The sequence below is a fragment of the Dendrobates tinctorius genome, unplaced genomic scaffold, assembly GCF_039654945.1.
Source record: "Dendrobates tinctorius isolate UK_male_01 unplaced genomic scaffold, ASM3965494v1 ptg000334l, whole genome shotgun sequence".
In the NCBI taxonomy this organism is placed as follows: Eukaryota; Metazoa; Chordata; class Amphibia; order Anura; family Dendrobatidae; genus Dendrobates; species Dendrobates tinctorius.
In genome coordinates, this window is record NW_027362000.1 from 1260224 (window position 1) to 1280285 (window position 20062).

Below are 20062 nucleotides of genomic sequence, written 5' to 3' on the forward strand. Positions count from 1 at the left end.
GGCCCCATCCTGTCATAATGTCCTCCATCCTGGAACACATATACTGCACCAGGATGGGGGATTATATATACAGTGGGTATGGAACGTATTCAGGCCCCTTTACATTTTTCACTCTGTTTCATTTGCAGCCATTTGGTAAATTCATAAACGTTAATTTTTTTCTCATTAATGTAAACTCTGCCCCCCATCTTGACTGCAAAAACAGAACTGTAGAAATTTTTGCAAATTTATTAAAAAAGAAAAACTGAAATATCACAAGGGAATAAGTATTCAGACCCTTTGCTCAGTATGGAGTAGAAGCACCCTTTTGAGCTAGTACAGCCATGAGTCTTCTTGGGAATGATGCAACAAGTTTTTCACCCCTGGAATTGGGGATCCTCTGCCATTCTTTCTTGCAGATCCTCTCCAGTTCCTTCAGGTTGGATGGTGAACGTTAGTGGACAGCCATTTTTAGGTCTCTCTAGAGATGCTCAGTTGGGTTTAGGTCAGGGCTCTGGCTGGATCAGTCAAGAATGGTCACAGAGTTGTTCTGAAGCCACTCCTTTGTTATTTTAGCTTTGTGCTTAGGGTCATTGTCTTGTTGGAAGGTGAATTTTTGGCCAAGTCTGAGGTCCAGAGCACTCTGGAAGAAGTTTTCATCCAGGATACCTCTGTACTTGGCCACATTCATGTTTCCTTCAATGGCAACCAGTCATCCTGCCCGTGCAGCTGAAAAACACCCCATAGCATGATGCTGCTACCACCATGTTTCACTGTTGGGATTGTATTGCGCAGGTGATGAGCAGTGCCTGGTTTTCTCCATACATACCATTTAGAATTATCACCAGAAAGTTCTATCTTCGTCTCATCAGAAAAGAGAATCTTATTTCTCATAGTCTGGGAGTCCTTCATGTGTTTTTTAGCATACTCTATGCAGGCTTTCATATGTCTTGCACTGAGGAGAGTGTCATGTCCGCCATGTATGTTATGCCGCATGACCTCTGGAGCAGTGTGCACGCGCACCGAACTATCATGCCTGCCATGTCTCATGCCCGTTATGTCTTATGCTGCCAGATCCCTGGAAGCAGTGTGCACACGCACCTCGTGACTGTTGTGCTGCAAGATGCCTGGAGCAGTGTGCACGCGCGCCTCATCTCATGGCTGCCTGCCAGTGCACATGTGTGTTTACCTCATGGCTGTACGCCATTGCTGTGTGACCAGCCGTCTCTGCTCTGCCTGCAGCAATCCTCTCTGTGTTCCTGGAGCCCCTGATCATGTGACTTTTCCTATGTTCCAGCACTGTCTGACCCAGCTAGCCTCTCAGTGTTTCTGGAGCCCCTTGATCATGTGACCTTCTCTATGGTCCAGCCCAGTCTGATCTAGCATTGCTCTCTATGATCCTGGAGGATTGAACCGGAAGTCCTTCCCTGGTCCTGACCCGGAAGTGCAGGTGTGTTAGCACCGCTCCCTGTTTCGCCGCCCCCGCTGCCATATTCACCGCTCCTGCTTCTGCCCCGACTCTCTCCTCTGACGCGTCCTGCACGCGCGCCTCCGCTCCCCTCGCTTTCCGGCGGCCGGTGTCCCGACGCTCTCCTCCACTTCCCTCGGCCGCGCGCATTGTGCCTCTGCGCACGCGCCGGAGGGATAAGCCGCACGCCTCTGCCGGCAGCCACCTGTCTGGCGTGACCTGACCCGGACCGGCCTCCCGACCTATCAGAGGCCACCACCAGGTATTTCAGGCCGCCCTCCCTTAGTGGAGGCGCCTGACTATTGAGTTGCCTCTCGGTTGTCTAGGCCGCGCTCCCTGCTGCTAGTCCCTTGCAAGCTGCGCTCTAGTTTACTCCTTGTGTCTTGTGCCTCCGGCTAGTCCCTGTGTCTTCCGCCTGTGTCCCCAGTGTTCCTCTGACTCTCCGGTCCGTGCCCCCTGCTAACCCCTGTGTCTCCTTCCCTTTTCAGTTCGCCTCCTCCTGGACCCCCGCCATCCTCCGTCCTTCTCCTTCTTCCTCAGCCTCTGGACCCTGGTCATCCTGGTTCCTCTCCGGACCTTCCTCTGTTCCTCATCGTCTGTTCACCCTCCTGAGCCGACCCCTGGTCCTGGCTGCCGTGGCGCTAGAACTTCCCAAGTCTGTTCCCTAACGGTCCCTGTATAGGGGTCGGTCCACTTGGTGCGCTCGCTCAGGGAGGGCTCGGCGCCACGGCCCAGTGGGTCCACTCTCGTCACCTGCGTCCACAGCGTAACAGTATAGTCAGGCCATGGACCCCGCCGGGGCCGCTACCCAAAAGGAGTTGGTTTTCCTTAGGGAGAACCAGACCCGTATTATGTCTTTTATGAAGACTATGGATTCCCGCTTGTCGGCCTTGCAGGCCGCTGACCCTGGTAACGCCTCCCAACTGGCCAGCCTCCAGCAGGAGCTGGTTCAACAACGGGACACCCAATCCCATATTCTTTCATACATGGCTTCGGTCGACGATCGGCTGCTTTCCCTTCAATCGGCCGCCGGACGCGATTCGTCCCGCAGTTCTGATCCCGGACCCTCTCCGCCTCCCAGGCTTGGTAGACCGCCTCGGTATGGCGGCGACCCTAAGTTGTGCAGAGGCTTCTTGAATCAGTGCAGGTTGCACTTCGAACTGCCCCAACAGTACCCCACCGATCGGGCCAAGGTTGCCTTCATTGTCTCCCATTTGGAGGGAGAGGCACTCTCTTGGGTAAATCCCCTGTGGGAGCGGGACGATCCCGTGGTCTCCAGTCTCCAGACCTTCACTGACACTTTCCGTAGGGTCTTTGACGAGCCCGGACGGTTGGCTTCCGCCACGGAGTCTCTTTTTTGCCTCACCCAGGGCACTCTTACGGTCGGACAATACGCCATCTGGTTCCGTACCTTGGCCTCTGAGGTGGGGTGGAATAACGAGGCTTTGGTTGGGGCCTTCTGGCGTGGTCTCTCTGGTAAAATTAAAGATGAGCTGGCAGGGCGAGACACCCCAACCTCCTTGGAGGATTTAATTTCGTTGGCCACACGCATCGACCTTCGGTTCCAGGAACGCGCTAGGGAGACTGCTAGGGATAGGAGACCGCTTAGACCATCTGCTTCTTTTCACAGGCCGTCCAGCCCACGTCCGCCTGGGGCATCCTCCAGTCCGGCGCCTGAGCCAATGCAGGTGGATCGGGTCAAGTTGGCAGAACAGCGCCGCAAGGAGAGACTGATGGAGGGTCTGTGCCTGTATTGCGGCAGCGCGTCTCACTTCCTACGCTCCTGTCCTGAGAGACCGGGAAACTCCTCCACCTAGGGCAGGTAAGAGAGGCCGATCTAGGTGTGTCTCACTCCTCTCACCCCCTTACCCTTTCGGTTCAGTTGGTTTTGGGTCAGAGACGTGGTTCGGAGGTGGCCTATGTGGACTCGGGCGCGGCAGGGAACTTCATTAGGTTGAAGGAGGTAAAGAAGTATCAGATTCCCGTGATCTCCCTGAAGACTCCACGTGTCATCGCCTCAGTAGATGGTAGACCCCTACGAGAATCTGTGTTCCTGGTAACTGAGGAGGTGTGTCTGCAAATTGGGGCCTTGCACCAGGAGCGGATCGCTTTCTACGTCCTTCCCAACCTTTCCCATGCTGTGCTGCTAGGTCTTCCGTGGCTTAGGACACATGAACCTGTCTTGGATTGGCGTTCCGGTGAGGTCCTCCGCTGGGGGCATCCCTGCCAAGAGAAGTGTCTGGGGCCTGTCCGCCCGGCCAATCCCCCACCAGCCTCCTCGGGTCCCGAGGCTCTACCAGCCGCATACTGGGCATTCTCTGACGTATTTGATAAGAAGGAGGCAGAGGTTCTTCCCTCGCATCGCCCGTATGACTGCCCTATTGATCTGCGACCCGGGACCACTCCGCCCCGAGGGCGAATTTATCCCTTGTCCCCTGCAGAGACTACGGCCATGTCCGAGTATATTCGTGAGAATTTAGCTCGAGGGTTCATACGGAAATCTTCCTCCCCGGCCGGAGCCGGGTTTTTCTTTGTAAAGAAGAAAGACGGTTCTCTCCGTCCCTGTATTGATTTCCGGGGCCTGAACGACATTACTGTGAAGAACAAGTATCCGTTGCCTCTCATTCCTGAACTCTTTGACCGGTTGCGGGGAGCCAGCATCTTCTCAAAGTTGGATCTACGCGGGGCTTACAACCTCATCCGCATTCGCCCTGGTGACGAATGGAAGACCGCCTTTAACACCCGGGACGGGCATTACGAATACCTGGTTATGCCCTTCGGTCTCTGCAACGCTCCCGCGGTCTTTCAGGAGTTCGTCAATGATATCTTCCGAGACTTGTTATACTCCTGCGTGGTGGTGTATCTGGACGACATCCTTATTTTTTCCCCGGATCTGGCGTCCCATAGGAGGAGTGTTCGTCTGGTCTTACAACGTCTGCGGGAGAATCGCCTCTACGCGAAGCTTGAGAAGTGTCTCTTTGAGCAGTCTTCCTTGCCTTTCTTGGGCTACATCGTTTCAGATTCTGGGCTGGAGATGGATCCTGAGAAACTGTCGGCTATTCTTCGATGGCCTCGCCCTGTGGGGGTCAAGGCGATTCAAAGGTTCCTCGGCTTCGCTAACTATTACCGTCAATTTGTGCCATATTTTTCGTCCATCATCAAACCCATCTCCAGTCTCACTCGCAAGAACGTCAACTCCTCGTCCTGGCCTCCGGAGGATGAAGAGGCCTTTTCCTGCCTGAAGCAAGCCTTCGCGACTGCACCTGTTCTACACCGACCCGAGGCTAATAAGCCATTCATCCTGGAGGTAGACGCCTCTTCCACCGGGGCAGGTGCAGTGCTCTCACAGAGGTCCCCCTCCGGCCGACTGATTACCTGCGGGTTCTTTTCAAAGGCCTTCTCGCCGGCTGAGTGTAACTACGCCATCGGGGATCGCGAGCTGTTGGCCATAAAGTTGGCGCTGGAGGAGTGGCGTTACCTTCTAGAAGGGTCGGTCCATCCGTTTACCATCTTTACCGACCACAAGAACCTTGCATATCTCCAGTCAGCCCAGAGACTTAACCCTCGGCAGGCCAGATGGTCCCTCTTCTTTGGTCGGTTCGATTTTGAATTGCGTTTCCGTCCCGGGCCAAAGAACATCAAGGCGGACGCATTGTCCCGGTCTCTGCAGTCCCCTGATCTGATGGAAGAACCAACTCACATTATTGATCCCGCTAAGATCATCACTGTGGCCCCGGTGAGACTGATTACTCCTCCCCCCGGCAAGACCTACGTCCCTGACTCTGAAAGAAAAAAGGTACTGCATTGGGGACATTCCTCTAAAATTTCCGGACATGTCGGAGTCAAGAAGACATTTGAGCTCATCGCTCGTTTTTACTGGTGGCCCTCTCTCCGCCAGGATGTGACAGACTTCACGGCCTCCTGTCCCTCTTGCGCCAAGGTCAAGATTCCTAGGCGACCACCCGCCGGCCTTCTGCTTCCTCTCCCGATTCCTTCGGTTCCATGGCAACATATAGGTTTGGATTTCATCACGGATCTGCCTAAATCTTCCGGATCTACGACTATCCTGGTAGCGGTCGACCGCTTCTCCAAGATGGCCCATTTTGTTCCTCTACCTGCGCTGCCCTCCGCTCCAGAGTTGGCGAAGATTTTTATCCAGCACATCTTCCGCCTCCACGGCTTTCCACAGCATATTGTTTCCGATCGAGGTGTACAGTTCACCTCTCGGTTTTGGAGGGCCTTGTGTAAACTTCTAGAGATAAGACTGGACTTTTCATCCGCGTACCATCCCCAGTCCAATGGTCAGGTTGAACGCGTTAATCAGGTACTAGCGTCCTACTTACGGCAGTTCTCTAACGCTCATCAGGATAACTGAGTCCATCTACTTCCCTGGGCAGAATTCTCCTACAATAACCATCCCAGCGAGTCATCAGCCAAGTCTCCATTTTTCGTGGTCTTCGGCATGCACCCTGGTGTCCCTCTACCTCTGTCCGGTTCCTCCGGTGTGCCTGCAGCCGATTCCCTGACCCAAGAGTTCTCTAGGATCTGGTCCGAAACTAAGGAGGCCCTCCAGAGGTCTGGGGAGTGCATGAAGAGGCACGCTGACAAAAGACGCTTGGATGCTCCAACCTACCTCCCAGGTCAACAAGTTTGGTTGTCGGCCAAGTACATTAGGCTAAAGCTCCCTTCCTACAAGCTGGGACCGCGCTACATTGGGCCTTTCAAGATTCTCAAACGTCTTAACAACGTATCTTACAAACTGGAGTTGCCTGCGTCGCTTCGGGTTCCCAACTCCTTCCACGTCTCTCTCCTTAAACCGGTTGTCCTGAATCGGTTTCACCCGGCCCCGAACCTTTCTCTTCCTGTCACGTCTGATGACGTCTTCGAGATAAAAGATATTCTGGCCTCGAAAAAAGTTAGAGGTAAAACCTTTTTTTTGGTCGACTGGAAAGGTTTTGGTCCCGAGGAGAGATCTTGGGAGCCGCAGGAGAATATCAATGCCCCACGCATTCTTAAGAGGTTTTTAGCTAGACGCAGTGGAGGGGAGTGTAAGAGAGGGGGTACTGTTAGCACCGCTCCCTGTTTCGCCACCCCCGCTGCCATACTCACCGCTCCTGCTTCTGCCCCGACTCTCTCCTCTGACGCGTCCTGCACGCGCGCCTCCGCTCCCCTCGCTTTCCGGCGGCCGGCGTCCCGACGCTCTCCTCCACTTCCCTCGGCCGCGCGCATTGTGCCTCTGCGCACGCGCCGGAGGGATAAGCCGCACGCCTCTGCCGGCAGCCACCTGTCTGGTGTGACCTGACCCGGACCGGCCTCCCGACCTATCAGAGGCCACCACCAGGTATTTCAGGCCGCCCTCCCTTAGTGGAGGCGCCTGACTATTGAGTTGCCTCTCGGTTGTCTAGGCCGCGCTCCCTGCTGCTAGTCCCTTGCAAGCTGCGCTCTAGTTTACTCCTTGTGTCTTGTGCCTCCTGCTAGTCCCTGTGTCTTCCGCCTGTGTCCCCAGTGTTCCTCTGACTCTCCGGTCCGTGCCCCCTGCTAACCCCTGTGTCTCCTTCCCTTTTCAGTTCGCCTCCTCCTGGACCCCCGCCATCCTCCGTCCTTCTCCTTCTTCCTCAGCCTCTGGACCCTGGTCATCCTGGTTCCTCTCCGGACCTTCCTCTGTTCCTCATCGTCTGTTCACCCTCCTGAGCCGACCCCTGGTCCTGGCTGCCGTGGCGCTAGAACTTCCCGAGTCTGTTCCCTAACGGTCCCTGTATAGGGGTCGGTCCACTTGGTGCGCTCGCTCGGGGAGGGCTCGGCGCCACGGCCCAGTGGGTCCACTCTCGTCACCTGCGTCCACAGCGTAACAGTGTGCTATGGTGCTATATCAGACCGCCTCTTCCTATGGTTGGGGCCTGAGTATTGTGTTGCTTCCCTGCATGGCTGCTTGGTCTGCTCGGTCGCTCCCTGTATTCTGTGCCCCTGCACTCTGCCCTGTAGTGCGTCTCTGCACACGCTCTGTGCTTGTACTCTGCCTCTTGTCCCGTGCCTTGTCTTGTGTTTGTCCTTTGTGCCATGTTTTGTCCTTGTTATGCTTCGCCTTGTAGTCCTTCCTGTGTTCTTTGCCTTGCCTGCTTTGCCATGTCTTGCCTTTGCTATACTTTGCCTTGTAGTCCTTCCTGTGTTCTCTGTCTTTGTTTGTTCTTCCTTGCTCTGACCTATGGTGCTCTGTGGTGCCTCTTGGCACATGCACCATTCCTCCTCTCTTACCTATGGTGCTCTGTTGTGCCTCCTGGCACACGCACCATTCCTCCTCTCTTACCTATGATGCTCTGTTGTACCTCCTGGCACATGCACCATTCCTGCTCTCTGACCTTTTGTGCTCTCTTGCACATTTCGGGGCTAGTCTCAAGGTACCCCTTGACCCGGCTCTGGGCTTCGGCCTACCCTCCGCTGCTAGCTCTGTTCTCGCTCTGACCTGACTCTGTGTTTCTGCCTATGTTCTGCTCCTTGCCCTGTACCTTGTCTTACCTTGTTTCTCGCCTTGCTTTGCCTCGTTTCTTCGTGCACCCTTTGCATACGCCTGGCCTTCCCTAGCCTCCTGTCTGTGCCTCAGCGGTGCCCGCCCTAGCCGTGCCTCAGCCGTACTCGTCGGCCAGTGACAGCTGTGTCGCCTGTTATGCCTCAGCTGGGTTCGCTGGAGTCTTGCCCGTCTGTCTGTGCCGCAGCCCGACCAGCTAGCCAGTGCCCCAGCCGTGCTCTCTGTGCTTCCTTGCACCCTCGCTGTCTCTGCACTGTGCTTTGCGTGCTTCTCTAATAGCACGCGCAGGCCCTAGCCTGCTCCTTGGCATACCTCCCCGTGCTTCTGTAAAAGTACGCGCAGGTCTTGCCATGTACTCTGTCGTGCCCTCTTGCACGCACAGGCCCTAGCTTGTACCTTGTGCCCTCTTGCACGCACAGGCCCTAGCATGAACCCTGGCGTGTCTCAGCACGCACACTGTCTTGAACCTGACCCTGGCATGTCCCTCGGCATGCGCAGGACCTTGCCTTAAACCCTGACCCTGGCGTGTCCCTCGGCACGCGCAGGACCTTGCCGTGGACCTTGAACCCTGGCGTGTCCCTACACACGCACCATGTCTCGTACTTTGAACTTTGAACCCTGGCGTGTCCCCTACACACGCACCATGTCTTGTAGTTTGAACCTGGCGTGTCCCCTACACACGCACCTTGCCTTGCACCTTGCCCTGGACCCTGGTGTGCACCTAGCACGCACCCTGCTTGGAACCTTACCTTGGCGTGTTCCCTAACACGCACCATGTCTGGAGATCTGTCGTGCCTCCTTGCCTGAACCCTGGTTTGCCTGCCGGATGCCCGGAACCTGCCGATCGCTGCCAGAGATCGTAAGCCTGACGACTGCAGCCTGATGTCCGGAGCTGATGTCCGCAGCCTGATGCCCTGATCATGTCGATCGTTGCCAGTTGCCGGAGTCCAATGCCATTGAGCCCTTGCCTGTACCCAGGCGTGCCACCTGGCACGTACCATGTCATGGACCTTGGCGTGCCACGCACGCACCTTGCTGTGTTTTGCCTGTTACCACGTTTTGCACCTGATGTTACCCTGAGTTTGCCTTAAGATATCTAGAATTCACGTTTTGTCTTGTCTTGTTTCCTGCACGTCCTTTGTCGTCAGACACTCGTACTTAGTGTCTACCTGAGCCGGCGGTCTGGTCCCAGCTGTCGTGGTGGCTCACCCCCTTGGTCTTGCCCCTGACACTCCCTGTAAAGGGGGTGGTTCCTCACAAGGTCAGCTCGCCCTAGGTGGGTGGGTGCCACGACCCAGAGGGTCCACGCTAAAGAAATCGACTCAGCGTAAGCTGACTCAGAGAGGCTTCCATCGGGCCACTCTTCCATAAAGGCCCAACTGGTGGAGGGCTGCAGTGATAGTTGACTTTGTGGAACTTTCTCCCATCTCCCTACTGCATCTGTGGAGCTCAGCCACAGTGATCTTGGGGTTCTTCTTTACCTCTCTCACCAAGGCTCTTCTCCCACGTTTGCTCAGTTTGGCTGGACGGCCAGGTCTAGGAAGACTTCTGGTGGTCCCAAACTTCTTTCATTTAAGGATTATGGAGGAATGATCTTTGTACCATGTTAGCCAGTAGATAGAAGAATATTCTGAATTTGAGAGTGAGAGAGTAGTCTCAAAAGCTTGCAATTTGTTACCATCTTTTCAGTTAGCCATTAAAATGAATCAACCACTGAAGACTCTCAATTCTGAAGATTATGGAGGCCACTGTGCTCTTAGGAACCTTGAGTACTGCAGAAATTATTTTGTAACCTTGACCAGATCCATATCTCCCAACTTTTGAAGGGAAAAGAAAAGGGGGAGACAGGGCGCTTCCAATGCGTAGGTCTGTATGGAAAGTAGATGAGTGCACAGCAAGTGTTAGGCTCACCTGATAGGGTTGTGAGAGTCACAACACCTATAATCGCATAAAACAGCTGCAGCAGTCTGCACGAGGTCCAAGGACTTGGTACAAAGAGAAGGCTGGTAGTGCAATAAGAGACTGCGCTGCTGTGGTAGAATTCAAGGTATCTTCATTGCCAACACGTTTCCTGAGCCAGTCCCAGCTCACTTCACCAGGGCATGTTACAGAAGTTCATTGGAGGGGTATATATACACATAAAAAAAAAAAAAAAAGGGGGAGGCGCCAAGAATAGTGAGGTGACACGTCAGCATGGATACATATACATGAATCATACAAAACAATAAAACTTTATTACAGCCATATTAAAAACGATGCTTAAAATGCCATATAAAGAGTGTTGGTATAAAAAAAGTGATTAAAAAATAAAAAGACACGGGGGGGATCATGAGGTAAAAAATTAAAAAATGGCTCTCAAGTCCTGGGGTGGATTAGAACTTGCTTCAGAGGATATAACTCATGGTATTAGTCCACTATGCTACATGTGAAACTGGAAAGTAAGGAGAAAATGGTTAAAATCATGTGTAAATAGCTAAAACTAGTCTCAAATATCTTTTTTCTAGGTGGAGAAAAGAGAAGAACAACAAGAAGAAACTCTCTGGAATAGGTAATATAAAAATGGTTATAAATTGAGTGTTAAGACATAATAAAAATAAAAATAAATAAATAAATAAAAATGTTCAAAAAAAAAAAAATTAATGGGTAAAAAAAAAAAAATGCATAAAAATTTTTTGCTTTAAAAAACGAAGATGATGATATAAAGGAATTGAAAGGATAAGATATTAAAACACAGGGTCAAAATAAAATCAATAAAAAACATCATTGATGATATTAAGACCATTGGGCTCAATAGATTTGAGTTTGTAGATCCAAAAAACTTCCTTTCTGCATAGTGATTGAAACCTATTGGGGATGCGGTCTGGTATGTGATCAACATTAAGTATCGGGTCCTTCTTAATGATGGACCATAAATTATTTAGAACATCTGAATGTTGTAATAAAATTTGTTCTAAAGAGTTCAGCATCATCTTTCTTTTGTTTAGCCAGAGATTTGCTGAGGAGTATTCTGGTTAAAAAAATTTTTTTAAAATTTTAACCAGAATACTCCTCAGCAAATCTCTGGCTAAACAAAAGAAAGATGATGCTGAACTCTTTAGAACAAATTTTATTACAACATTCTGATGTTTTAAATAATTTATGGCCCATCATTAAGAAGGACCCGATACTTAATGGGGTCCTTCCAGACAAACCTGCTATCACCTTCCGAAAGGCCAGGTCATTAAAGAATATTCTGGCTCCAAGTAGACTTCTACCCCAGAGCCTACTACCCATACCATTTCATCACCAGGGATTTATAAATGTCACCGTCCTAATTGTGCTAGCTGTCATACCATTTCACACTGCACGTCTGTGTTTGTCCACCCCATTACACTTGAAAAATTTCCCCACCCCATTACACTTGAAAAATTTCCCCTCAAATTCCACCTCACTTGTCATTCCTCTCATGTTATATATATCATTTCCTGTCCTTGTCCAGATTGTATGTAGGTCGCACTACACAAGCACTACATTGTCGCATGAATTCACACCGTCACAATATCAAAATAGGCTTCCAAAAACATGGACTTTCACGACACTTTGACACCACACATTCCAGAGATTTCAGTAAAGCCACCATTTATCCCATTGATCACATACCAGACCGCATCCCCAATAGGTTTCAATCACTATGCAGAAAGGAAGTTTTTTGGATCTACAAAATCAAATCTATTGAGCCCAATGGTCTTAATATCATCAATGATGTTTTTTATTGATTTTATTTTGACCCTGTGTTTTAATATCTTATCCTTTCAATTCCTTTATATCATCATCTTCGTTTTTTAAAGAAAAACATTTTTATGCATTTTTTTTTCACCCATGAATTTTTTTTTTATTTTTTGAAAATTTTTATTTTTTTTTTATTTTTTTTATTATGTCTTAACACTCAATTTTTAACCATTTTTATATCACCTATTCCAGAGAGTTTCTTCTTGTTGTTCTTCTCTTTTCTCCACCTAGAAAAAAGATATTTGAGACTAGTTTTAGCTATTTACACATGATTTTAACCATTTTCTCCTTACTTTCCAGTTTCACATGTAGCATAGTGGACTAATACCATGAGTTATATCCTCTGAGGCAAGTTCTAATCCACCCCAGGACTCGAGAGCCATTTTTTAATCTTTTACCTTGTGATCCCCCCCGTGTCTTTTTATTTTTTAATCATGTTTTTTATACCAACACTCTTTTTATGGCATTTTAAACATCGTTTTTAATATGGTTGTAATAAAGTTTTATTGTTTTGTATGATTCATGTATATGTATCCATGCTGACATGTCACCTCACTATTCTTGGCGCCTCCCCCTTTTTTTTTTTTTATGTGTATATATACCCCTGCAATGATCTTCTGTAACATGCCCTGATGAAGTGAGCTGGGACTGGCTCAGGAAAAGCGTTGGCAATAAAGATACCTTGAATTCTACCACAGCAGCGCAGTCTCTTATTGCACTACCAGCCTTCTCTTTGAACTTTTGAAGGGAAAGAGAGACAAAGGCTGCGGCAAATTTTAGGCCATGCCCCGACCACACCCATTTCACAACTAGTCACACCCATGTCCATGCCCAACTGCACCATTTAGCACTGCTGATCACACTGACTCATACTGAGGGCACAGTGGCTGGTACTGTGGGCACACTGACAGGTACTGAGGAAAAGAAAGAAAGAAAACAGAGAGAGAGAAAAAAGAAAACAGAGAGAGAAAGGAGAGCGAGAAAGAAAGAACAGAGAGAGAAGAAAGGACAAAGAGAGAAAGAAAGAGGGGAAAGAAAGAACAGAGAGCGAAAGAAAGAACAGAGAGCGAAAGGGGAAAGAAAAAGAAAGAACAGAGAGAGAGAAAGAAAGAACAGAAAGAAAGAAGGGAAAGAAAAAAAAGAACAAAGACAGAAAGAAAGAACAGAGAGAGCAAGAAAGAGGGGACAGAAAGAAGAGAAAGAAAGAAGTAAAGAAAGAAAGAGAAAGAACAGAGAGAAAGAAAGATGGGAAGGAAAGGACAGAGCGAGAAAGAAAGAGGGGAAAGAAAGAAGAGAGAGAGAGAGAAAGAAGTAAAGAAAGAAAGAAGGAGGGGAAAGAAACAGAAAGGGGGAAAGAAAGAACAGAGAGAGAGAGAAAGAAAGAACAGAGAGAATGAAAAAAAGAAAAATTAAAGAGAGAAAGAAAGAACAGAGAGATGGAAAGAAAGAACAGAAAGAAAGAGGGGAAAGAAAGAACAGAGAAAAAGAACAGAGAGAGAAAGAAAGAGGGGACAGAAAAAAAGAACAGAGAGAGAAAGAAAGCAAGATGGGAAAGAAAGAAAGAGGGGAAAGAACAAACAGAGAGAGAAAGAAAGAACAGAGAGAGAAAGAAAGAGGGGAAGAAAGAACAGAGAGAGAAAGAGGGGACAGAAAAAAGAACAGGGAGAGCGAAAGAAAGAAAGAGGGGAAAGAAAGAAAGAAAGAAAGAACAGAGAGAGAAAGAAAGGGGAAAGAAAGAATAGAGAGAGAATGGAAGAGAAAGAAAGAAAGAGAAAAGAAAGAAAGAACAGAGAGAGAAAGAAAGAAACAAAGAAAGAAAGAGGGGGAAAAAATAACAGAGAGAGAAAGAAGAATGAAAGAACCGAGAGAAAGCTAGAGGGGAAAGAATGAACAGAGAGATAGAGAGAAAGAGGGGAAAGAACAGAGAGAAAGAAAAAAGAAAGAATGAAAGAACAGAGAGAGAAAGATAGAGGGGAAAGAAAGGCGAGAGAGAGAAAGAGGGGAAAGAACAGAGAGAGAAAGAAAGAAAGGATAGAGGGGAAAGAAAGTACAGAGAGAGAAAGAACATAGAGAGAGAGAAAGAAAAAAGAAAGATTAGAGCGAGAAAGAAAGAAAGAACAGAGAGAGGGGAAGAAAGAACAGACAGAGAAAGAAGCAGAGAGAAAGAATAGAGAAAGAAAGAAACAGAGAGAAGGAAAGAACAGAGAAAGAAACAGAGAGAGAAAGAAATAAAGAAAGATTCTATAAAGATACTATAGCAGCCTGGCTCCCATTGTAATGCCCACCTGAGCCTTCCGGTGCAGGACATATCATGATCCACTCACATGGCCGGCATCCCTGATTCCAAGGCAATCCCGCTGTCCGCGCTGTAGGAGGAGGACACGGTGATGGATCTGAAGCATTCCCTGAAGTGCCTACATGGTTCCATCACATCACAATCTCCTCATGAAATTACCTAATTTCTGGTCATCTTCCAGCACATTACTTCTCGTGCAATGTCATGTGCAAGTTTTAAAATGCTCCTCAGGGCTCCGCCGTGTACTCCTGTGTCCACGGGAAAATCCCGCTTTGTATGCCTCGTACACATTTGGCTCCGCTCCGTACATCCCGTACACACATGGCTCCACTCCGTACACACACAGCTCAGCTCCACACACCCCATATACACACGGCTCCGCTCCGCATACCCCATACACACGTGGCTCCGTACACCTCGTACACACGCGGCTCCGCTCCGTACACAAAGTACACACACGACTCTGCTCCGTAAACCTCGTACAAATGCGGCTCCGCTCCGTACACCTCGTACACACACGGCTCCGCTTTGTACACTAAGTACACACGCGGCTCTGCTCCGTACACCTCGTACACACACGGCTCCGCTTTGTACACTAAGTACACACGCGGCTCCGCTCCATACACCCTGTACACACACGGCTCCGCTCCATACACCCTGTACACACACGGCTCCGCTTTGTACACCAAGTACACACACGGCTCCGCTCCGTACACCAAGTACACACGCGGCTCAGCTCCGTACACCTCGTACACACACAGCTCCTCTCCATACACCTCGTACACACACGGCTCCGCTCCGTACACCTCGTACACACACGGCTCCGCTTTGTACACTAAGTACACATGCGGGTCTGCTCCGTACACCTCGTACACACACGGCTCCACTCCATACACCTCGTACACACGGCTCCGCTCCGTACACCTCGTGTACACACGGCTCCGCTCCGTACACCTCGTACACACACGGCTCCGCTCCGTACACCTCGTACACACACGGCTCCGCTCCATACACCTCGTACACACACGGCTCCGCTCCGTACACCTCGTACACACACGGCTCCGCTCCGTACACCTCGTACACACACGGCTCTGCTCCGTACACCTCGTACACACACGGCTCCGCTCGTACACACACGGCTCCGCTCCGTACACCTCGTACACACACGGCTCCGCTTTGTACACCAAGTACACATGCGGCTCTGCTCCGTACACCTCGTACACACACGGCTCTGCTACATCCACACTGTAAACCCCTCCTGACCTCACACAGAAACTTCCCCTCATCCAGCACCATGACAACCAGCACAGCAGAGTCCTGCAGACAGGGAGGCCCCTGATCATGTGACCCCTGACTCCTCCCCTCCTGTGACCTCATCACAGGTCCTGTGAGCACAGCCACAGAACATCCTAGGACATCATTGCAGGGCGCGGTGGCTCTCTGGGAGAGCGAGGATGGGGTCAGTGCATGGGGGGGTGGCAGCTCAGTGTAATGCAGGAAAAATAGAGTCCTGGGCGGAACACGGGTGGGGGGGGGTCAAAAATTGGTCTGTCCCGCGAGAATTGGGACGGTTGGGAGCCATGCAGATCTGTGCCTTGCCACAATTCTGTCTCTGAGCTCCTTGGCCAGTTCCTTTGACCTCATGATTCTCATTTGAATAAACAGGTGTGCGCCTTTACAAATCAAGTCCTATCAGTTGCAAAAATGTTTACATTTCATTTTTTTTCAGTCAAGATGGGGTGCAGAGTGTACATTAATGAGAAAATTGTTTTTTGAATTTACCAAATGGCTGCAATGAAACAAAGAGTGAAAAATGTAAAGAGGTGTATTTACCTTCCATGCCCACTGTATATATATAATATACATATATATATTGTGGTACAGTAAAGGGTGTTTTGGTGGATGGAAGATATGTTTCTCCCAGCAGATTAATGTTTGGCCGGGTTTTTCCCTAAAGACAGGACCTGCGATGATGTCATGGTCACGTGATCAGCCCATGTGATGTCTACCTCACCGGTGGGAGGAGTTATGGGCTATGTAATGGAGGTTAGTGATTGGGCACATGGTGAGTGTGTGTCTGGAAGTTACAGGTACTTGGCTGGACTTAGCCTGAACTTATATACAGGATCCCCGTGCTGCGGGACTATAGCAGCAAGACTCTCAAAAACCCTGGGAATGGCACCTGGCGGATGCCGCGGACCTGGCAGCCGCTTAGTTAAGCCCGTCCCGTGCAAGGGGTGAGTCTGGGACCAGTGGTTCTCCAAGCTGGAGTACATTTATGTTTTTCCCTTATTTTCTGTTAACCTGCTGTTTGCAAAGTGACATTAAACCACTGAAATTAAACTTTAAGCCTGTGTGTTGCCTCATTACTGCAGCCCTGCCATTACCTACCAGAGCCAATCCCTACAATTGGTGGAGAATGCGGGCAAACACAGTGAGGCCAGGCTGTTTTTGCTTATTTTTTGATCTGTACCCCAGCCTTTGTCCTGGGTGAAACAAGTGGCACAGACCCAGGCGGGAAACTTTCCAGAAATGGAGGCCACAGTCAAAACGCTCATAGAGGCCATGTGACAGCAGCAGCAGGCTATGCAGCAGCAGGCTACACAGCAGCAGCAGCAGGAGGTCATGCGACAGCAGGCTATGCAGCAGCAGGATACCAATCAGCTGTTGATACGGCATATCACGACAGCACAGACAAAAGGAACTAACCGGGGAATCCATGAAGTCCGGAAAGCGGTTCGTACAGCGGTTCCCAAAATGGAGAAGTTAGACGATGTGGGGGTGTACCTGGAGATGTTTGTAGGAGTCGCTGAGAGAGAGAAGCTACCCCGGGACCATTGGGCAGAAATCATCGCTCCGTTTCTGGCCCCAGGATCTTTGAAAGCATATCAGGACCTACCTATGGAGCAAAGGGCGGACTACACGGTCGTTAAGGGTGAGATACTGGCACGTCTTGGGGTAAATGTGTTAGTGCAGGCCCAGCGGGTACACCAGTGGGAGTTTACCCCCTCCAAGCTAGCTCAGTCCCAGTATTCCGACCTGTTGCACCTGTTACGAAAATGTTTGCAGCCTGAGGTGTTGTACCCCACGGCCATGCTGGACCGCATAGTGATTGATAAGTTTTGGAGGGCTTTGCCCCACTCCCTCCAGACATGGGTCGGACAGGCATCCCCTACTAATGCCATGCAGATGATAGACCTCATAGAAAGGTATGGGGCCACCAAAGAGTTACAGGGAGGGACTCCCCGGAAGGTAACAGGAAGGTTCCCTAAGTCTCCACCCCTGGTTCGGCGAGCGGAGCCCAGGAAGGCCGCTCAGGACTTGTCTGGGGAAGTAAGAAGCCCCATAATCTGCTGGCGGTGCCAGGAACCAGGGCATCTGAGAGCTGATTGCCCCCACCTGGCTGAGCCCATGGACACCAACTTTGGGTACCGCCAGTCTCACTATGCCAAACCAATGTGTGCAATGGGCACCCCGAAAGGTCCCAATATGGAACATTTATGTCAGGTTGAAGTGGAGGGCACCCCGGCTGTGGCCCTATTGGACTCAGGGAGTCTTGTAACCCTGGTACGAGCCAGCTGGATACAAACCAGCGAGTATACGGGTCGGAAAATTGGGTGTTGTGTATACTTGGGGACTTAAAAGACTATCCCACCGCACTTGTGGTGATCAGCACACCAGCGGGGAGGCGGTGCCATAAGGTGGGGGTTGTGAGTAATTTGCATTATGAGGTGATAATTGGAAGAGACTTTCCTTTATTTTCTATGCTGTGGCCATCTGTTGTCTCACCCACGGAGCAACTGCCGGCACCAGAGGCAACCAGATTACATTCCCCAGAAGTAGGGCATTAACCTGGTGCCCGGAGGAAGAAGTGCTGGAAGTAGGGGTAACCTTCCCTTCGGTGGACGAGGGGAAGAATTCTCCCATAGAAGTATTGGCTGGAGAGGTGGAAGACTTGCCGCTGGGACCTTGAGTTGTCAGACTTGAATGTGTCAGATGACAATTTTGGTACGGCGCAACTCCGAGACCCTACTTTGGCCCGGGCCAGAGAAAATGTATTGTTTGTCAATGGGGAACCCCAACAACCTGGGGCAGCTACAGTGCTGCCATGCTTTGAGCTACACCAAGATTTGTTGTACCGAGTGGAGAAAATACGTGTGGAACTGGTAGTACAGTTACTCGTACCTCAGACATCGTAGGCTGGTAATGGACTTAGCGCATGCGCATGTACTTGGTGGGCATTTGGGCCAAAAGAAAACCCTAGACCGAATTCTGCAGCAGTTCTACTGGCTAGGGGTCCATGAAGAAGTTAAACGGTACTGTAATTCCTGTCCAGTGTGCCAGGTAACCAGTCCCCAGCCTCACTTTCGGAGTCCCTTGGTGCCTTTGCCAATTATAGAGGTACCCTTCGAGAGAGTGGCAATGGATCTGGTGGGGCCTCTCAATAAGTCAGCAAGGGGACACCAACACATCCTGGTAGTTCTAGATCAGGGGTGGGGAACCTTTTTCCACCCGGGGGCCATTTGGAAATTTCTACCATCATTCGAGGGCCGCACAAAAATGATCACCTTGAAAATTACCCCGGTATATTTAGTCAAACAATTAATTACGGTAACTCACCCTTAATGTGACGGCTGGAGCTGCTTCTCCATCACTGGGGGCTATATATATCACAGGTGGTAGGATATACAGTACTCGGGGGGATATACCGCACTTTCGGGGTAAATGCAGCACTGGGAAATATACACATCACTTGGGGGGCACATATAGCTGTGGGGGGATATATAGCACTGGGGGGGACAAGGATAGTCGGGGAGGCTCATAGATCACCGGAGGAACAGATCAGAGGGGTGACACGAAGATCACAGGGGTGGGGCACAGAGATCACAGGGATGCATATAGCTATGTAGCTTTGGGTGACAGATCACAGGGGGCACATGGGAGCACAAACATCACAGGGGGTACGTAGCAGGGGGGCACAAAGCTGGGAACCGCAGATATCACAGGGGTGAACATAGATGGCACAGAGATCACAGGGGGCATATAGCTAGGGGGCACAGATCATGGGAAAAAAAATCACAGGGGGCACATATATCACAGGGGACACAAAGCTGGGAGCCAAAGATATCACAGGGGTGCACATAGCTGGGGGCACAGAGATCACGGGGGCATAGATATCACATGGGGAAACAGCTGGGAGGGCACAGAGATCTCAGAGGGGCACATAGCTGGAGGGCACAGATCACAGGGGGGCACATAGCTGGAAGGCACAGATCACAGGGGGTATATATAGGTGGGGGGCACAGATCACATGTGGAAATATAGCTGGGGGCACAGAGATCACGGGGGCATAAAGCTGGAGGGCACAGATCACAGGGGGCATAGATATCACATGGGGAAACAGCTGGGGGACACATAGATGGAGGGCACAGAGATCTCAGAGTGGCACATATCTGGAGGGCACAGATCACAGGGAGGCACAAAGCTGGAGGGCACAGATCACAGGGGGTATATATAGGTGGGGGGCACAGATCACATGTGGAAACATAGCTGGGGGGCACAGAGATCATGGGGGGCACATAGCTGCATAGCTGGGGGGGCACATAGCTCTATGTACAAGCCTCCCCCTAGCGGTGTCTAGCAGCAGTGCAGACTAGAGCAAGCCACACTAGAACTAATATTGCAACGTTACAACACCCAGCGAGACACGGGCATCAGATCATAGGAGGGCATGCTGGGAGTTGTAGTTTCATGGCAGCCGACAAGCCAACGCCTGTCATTTAACGCCACAACACAAGTTCAAACCGCCGTCCACCAGCAGCGTAACAGGCAAGGAAGCCGGTAACATATTTACAACCGGCTAAAAGACATCTTAACAGCTCCTCCGGAGAGCTGAGCGGTCACCGGTTATGAGCATGGAAAGGAAGGCAGGCAGCCCACCCCAAACCGCTCCCATTACCTACACCTTCCGAAACCACCAATGAATAATGCACAACGCAACTGACCTCAGGACGGAGGAGCATTGGGC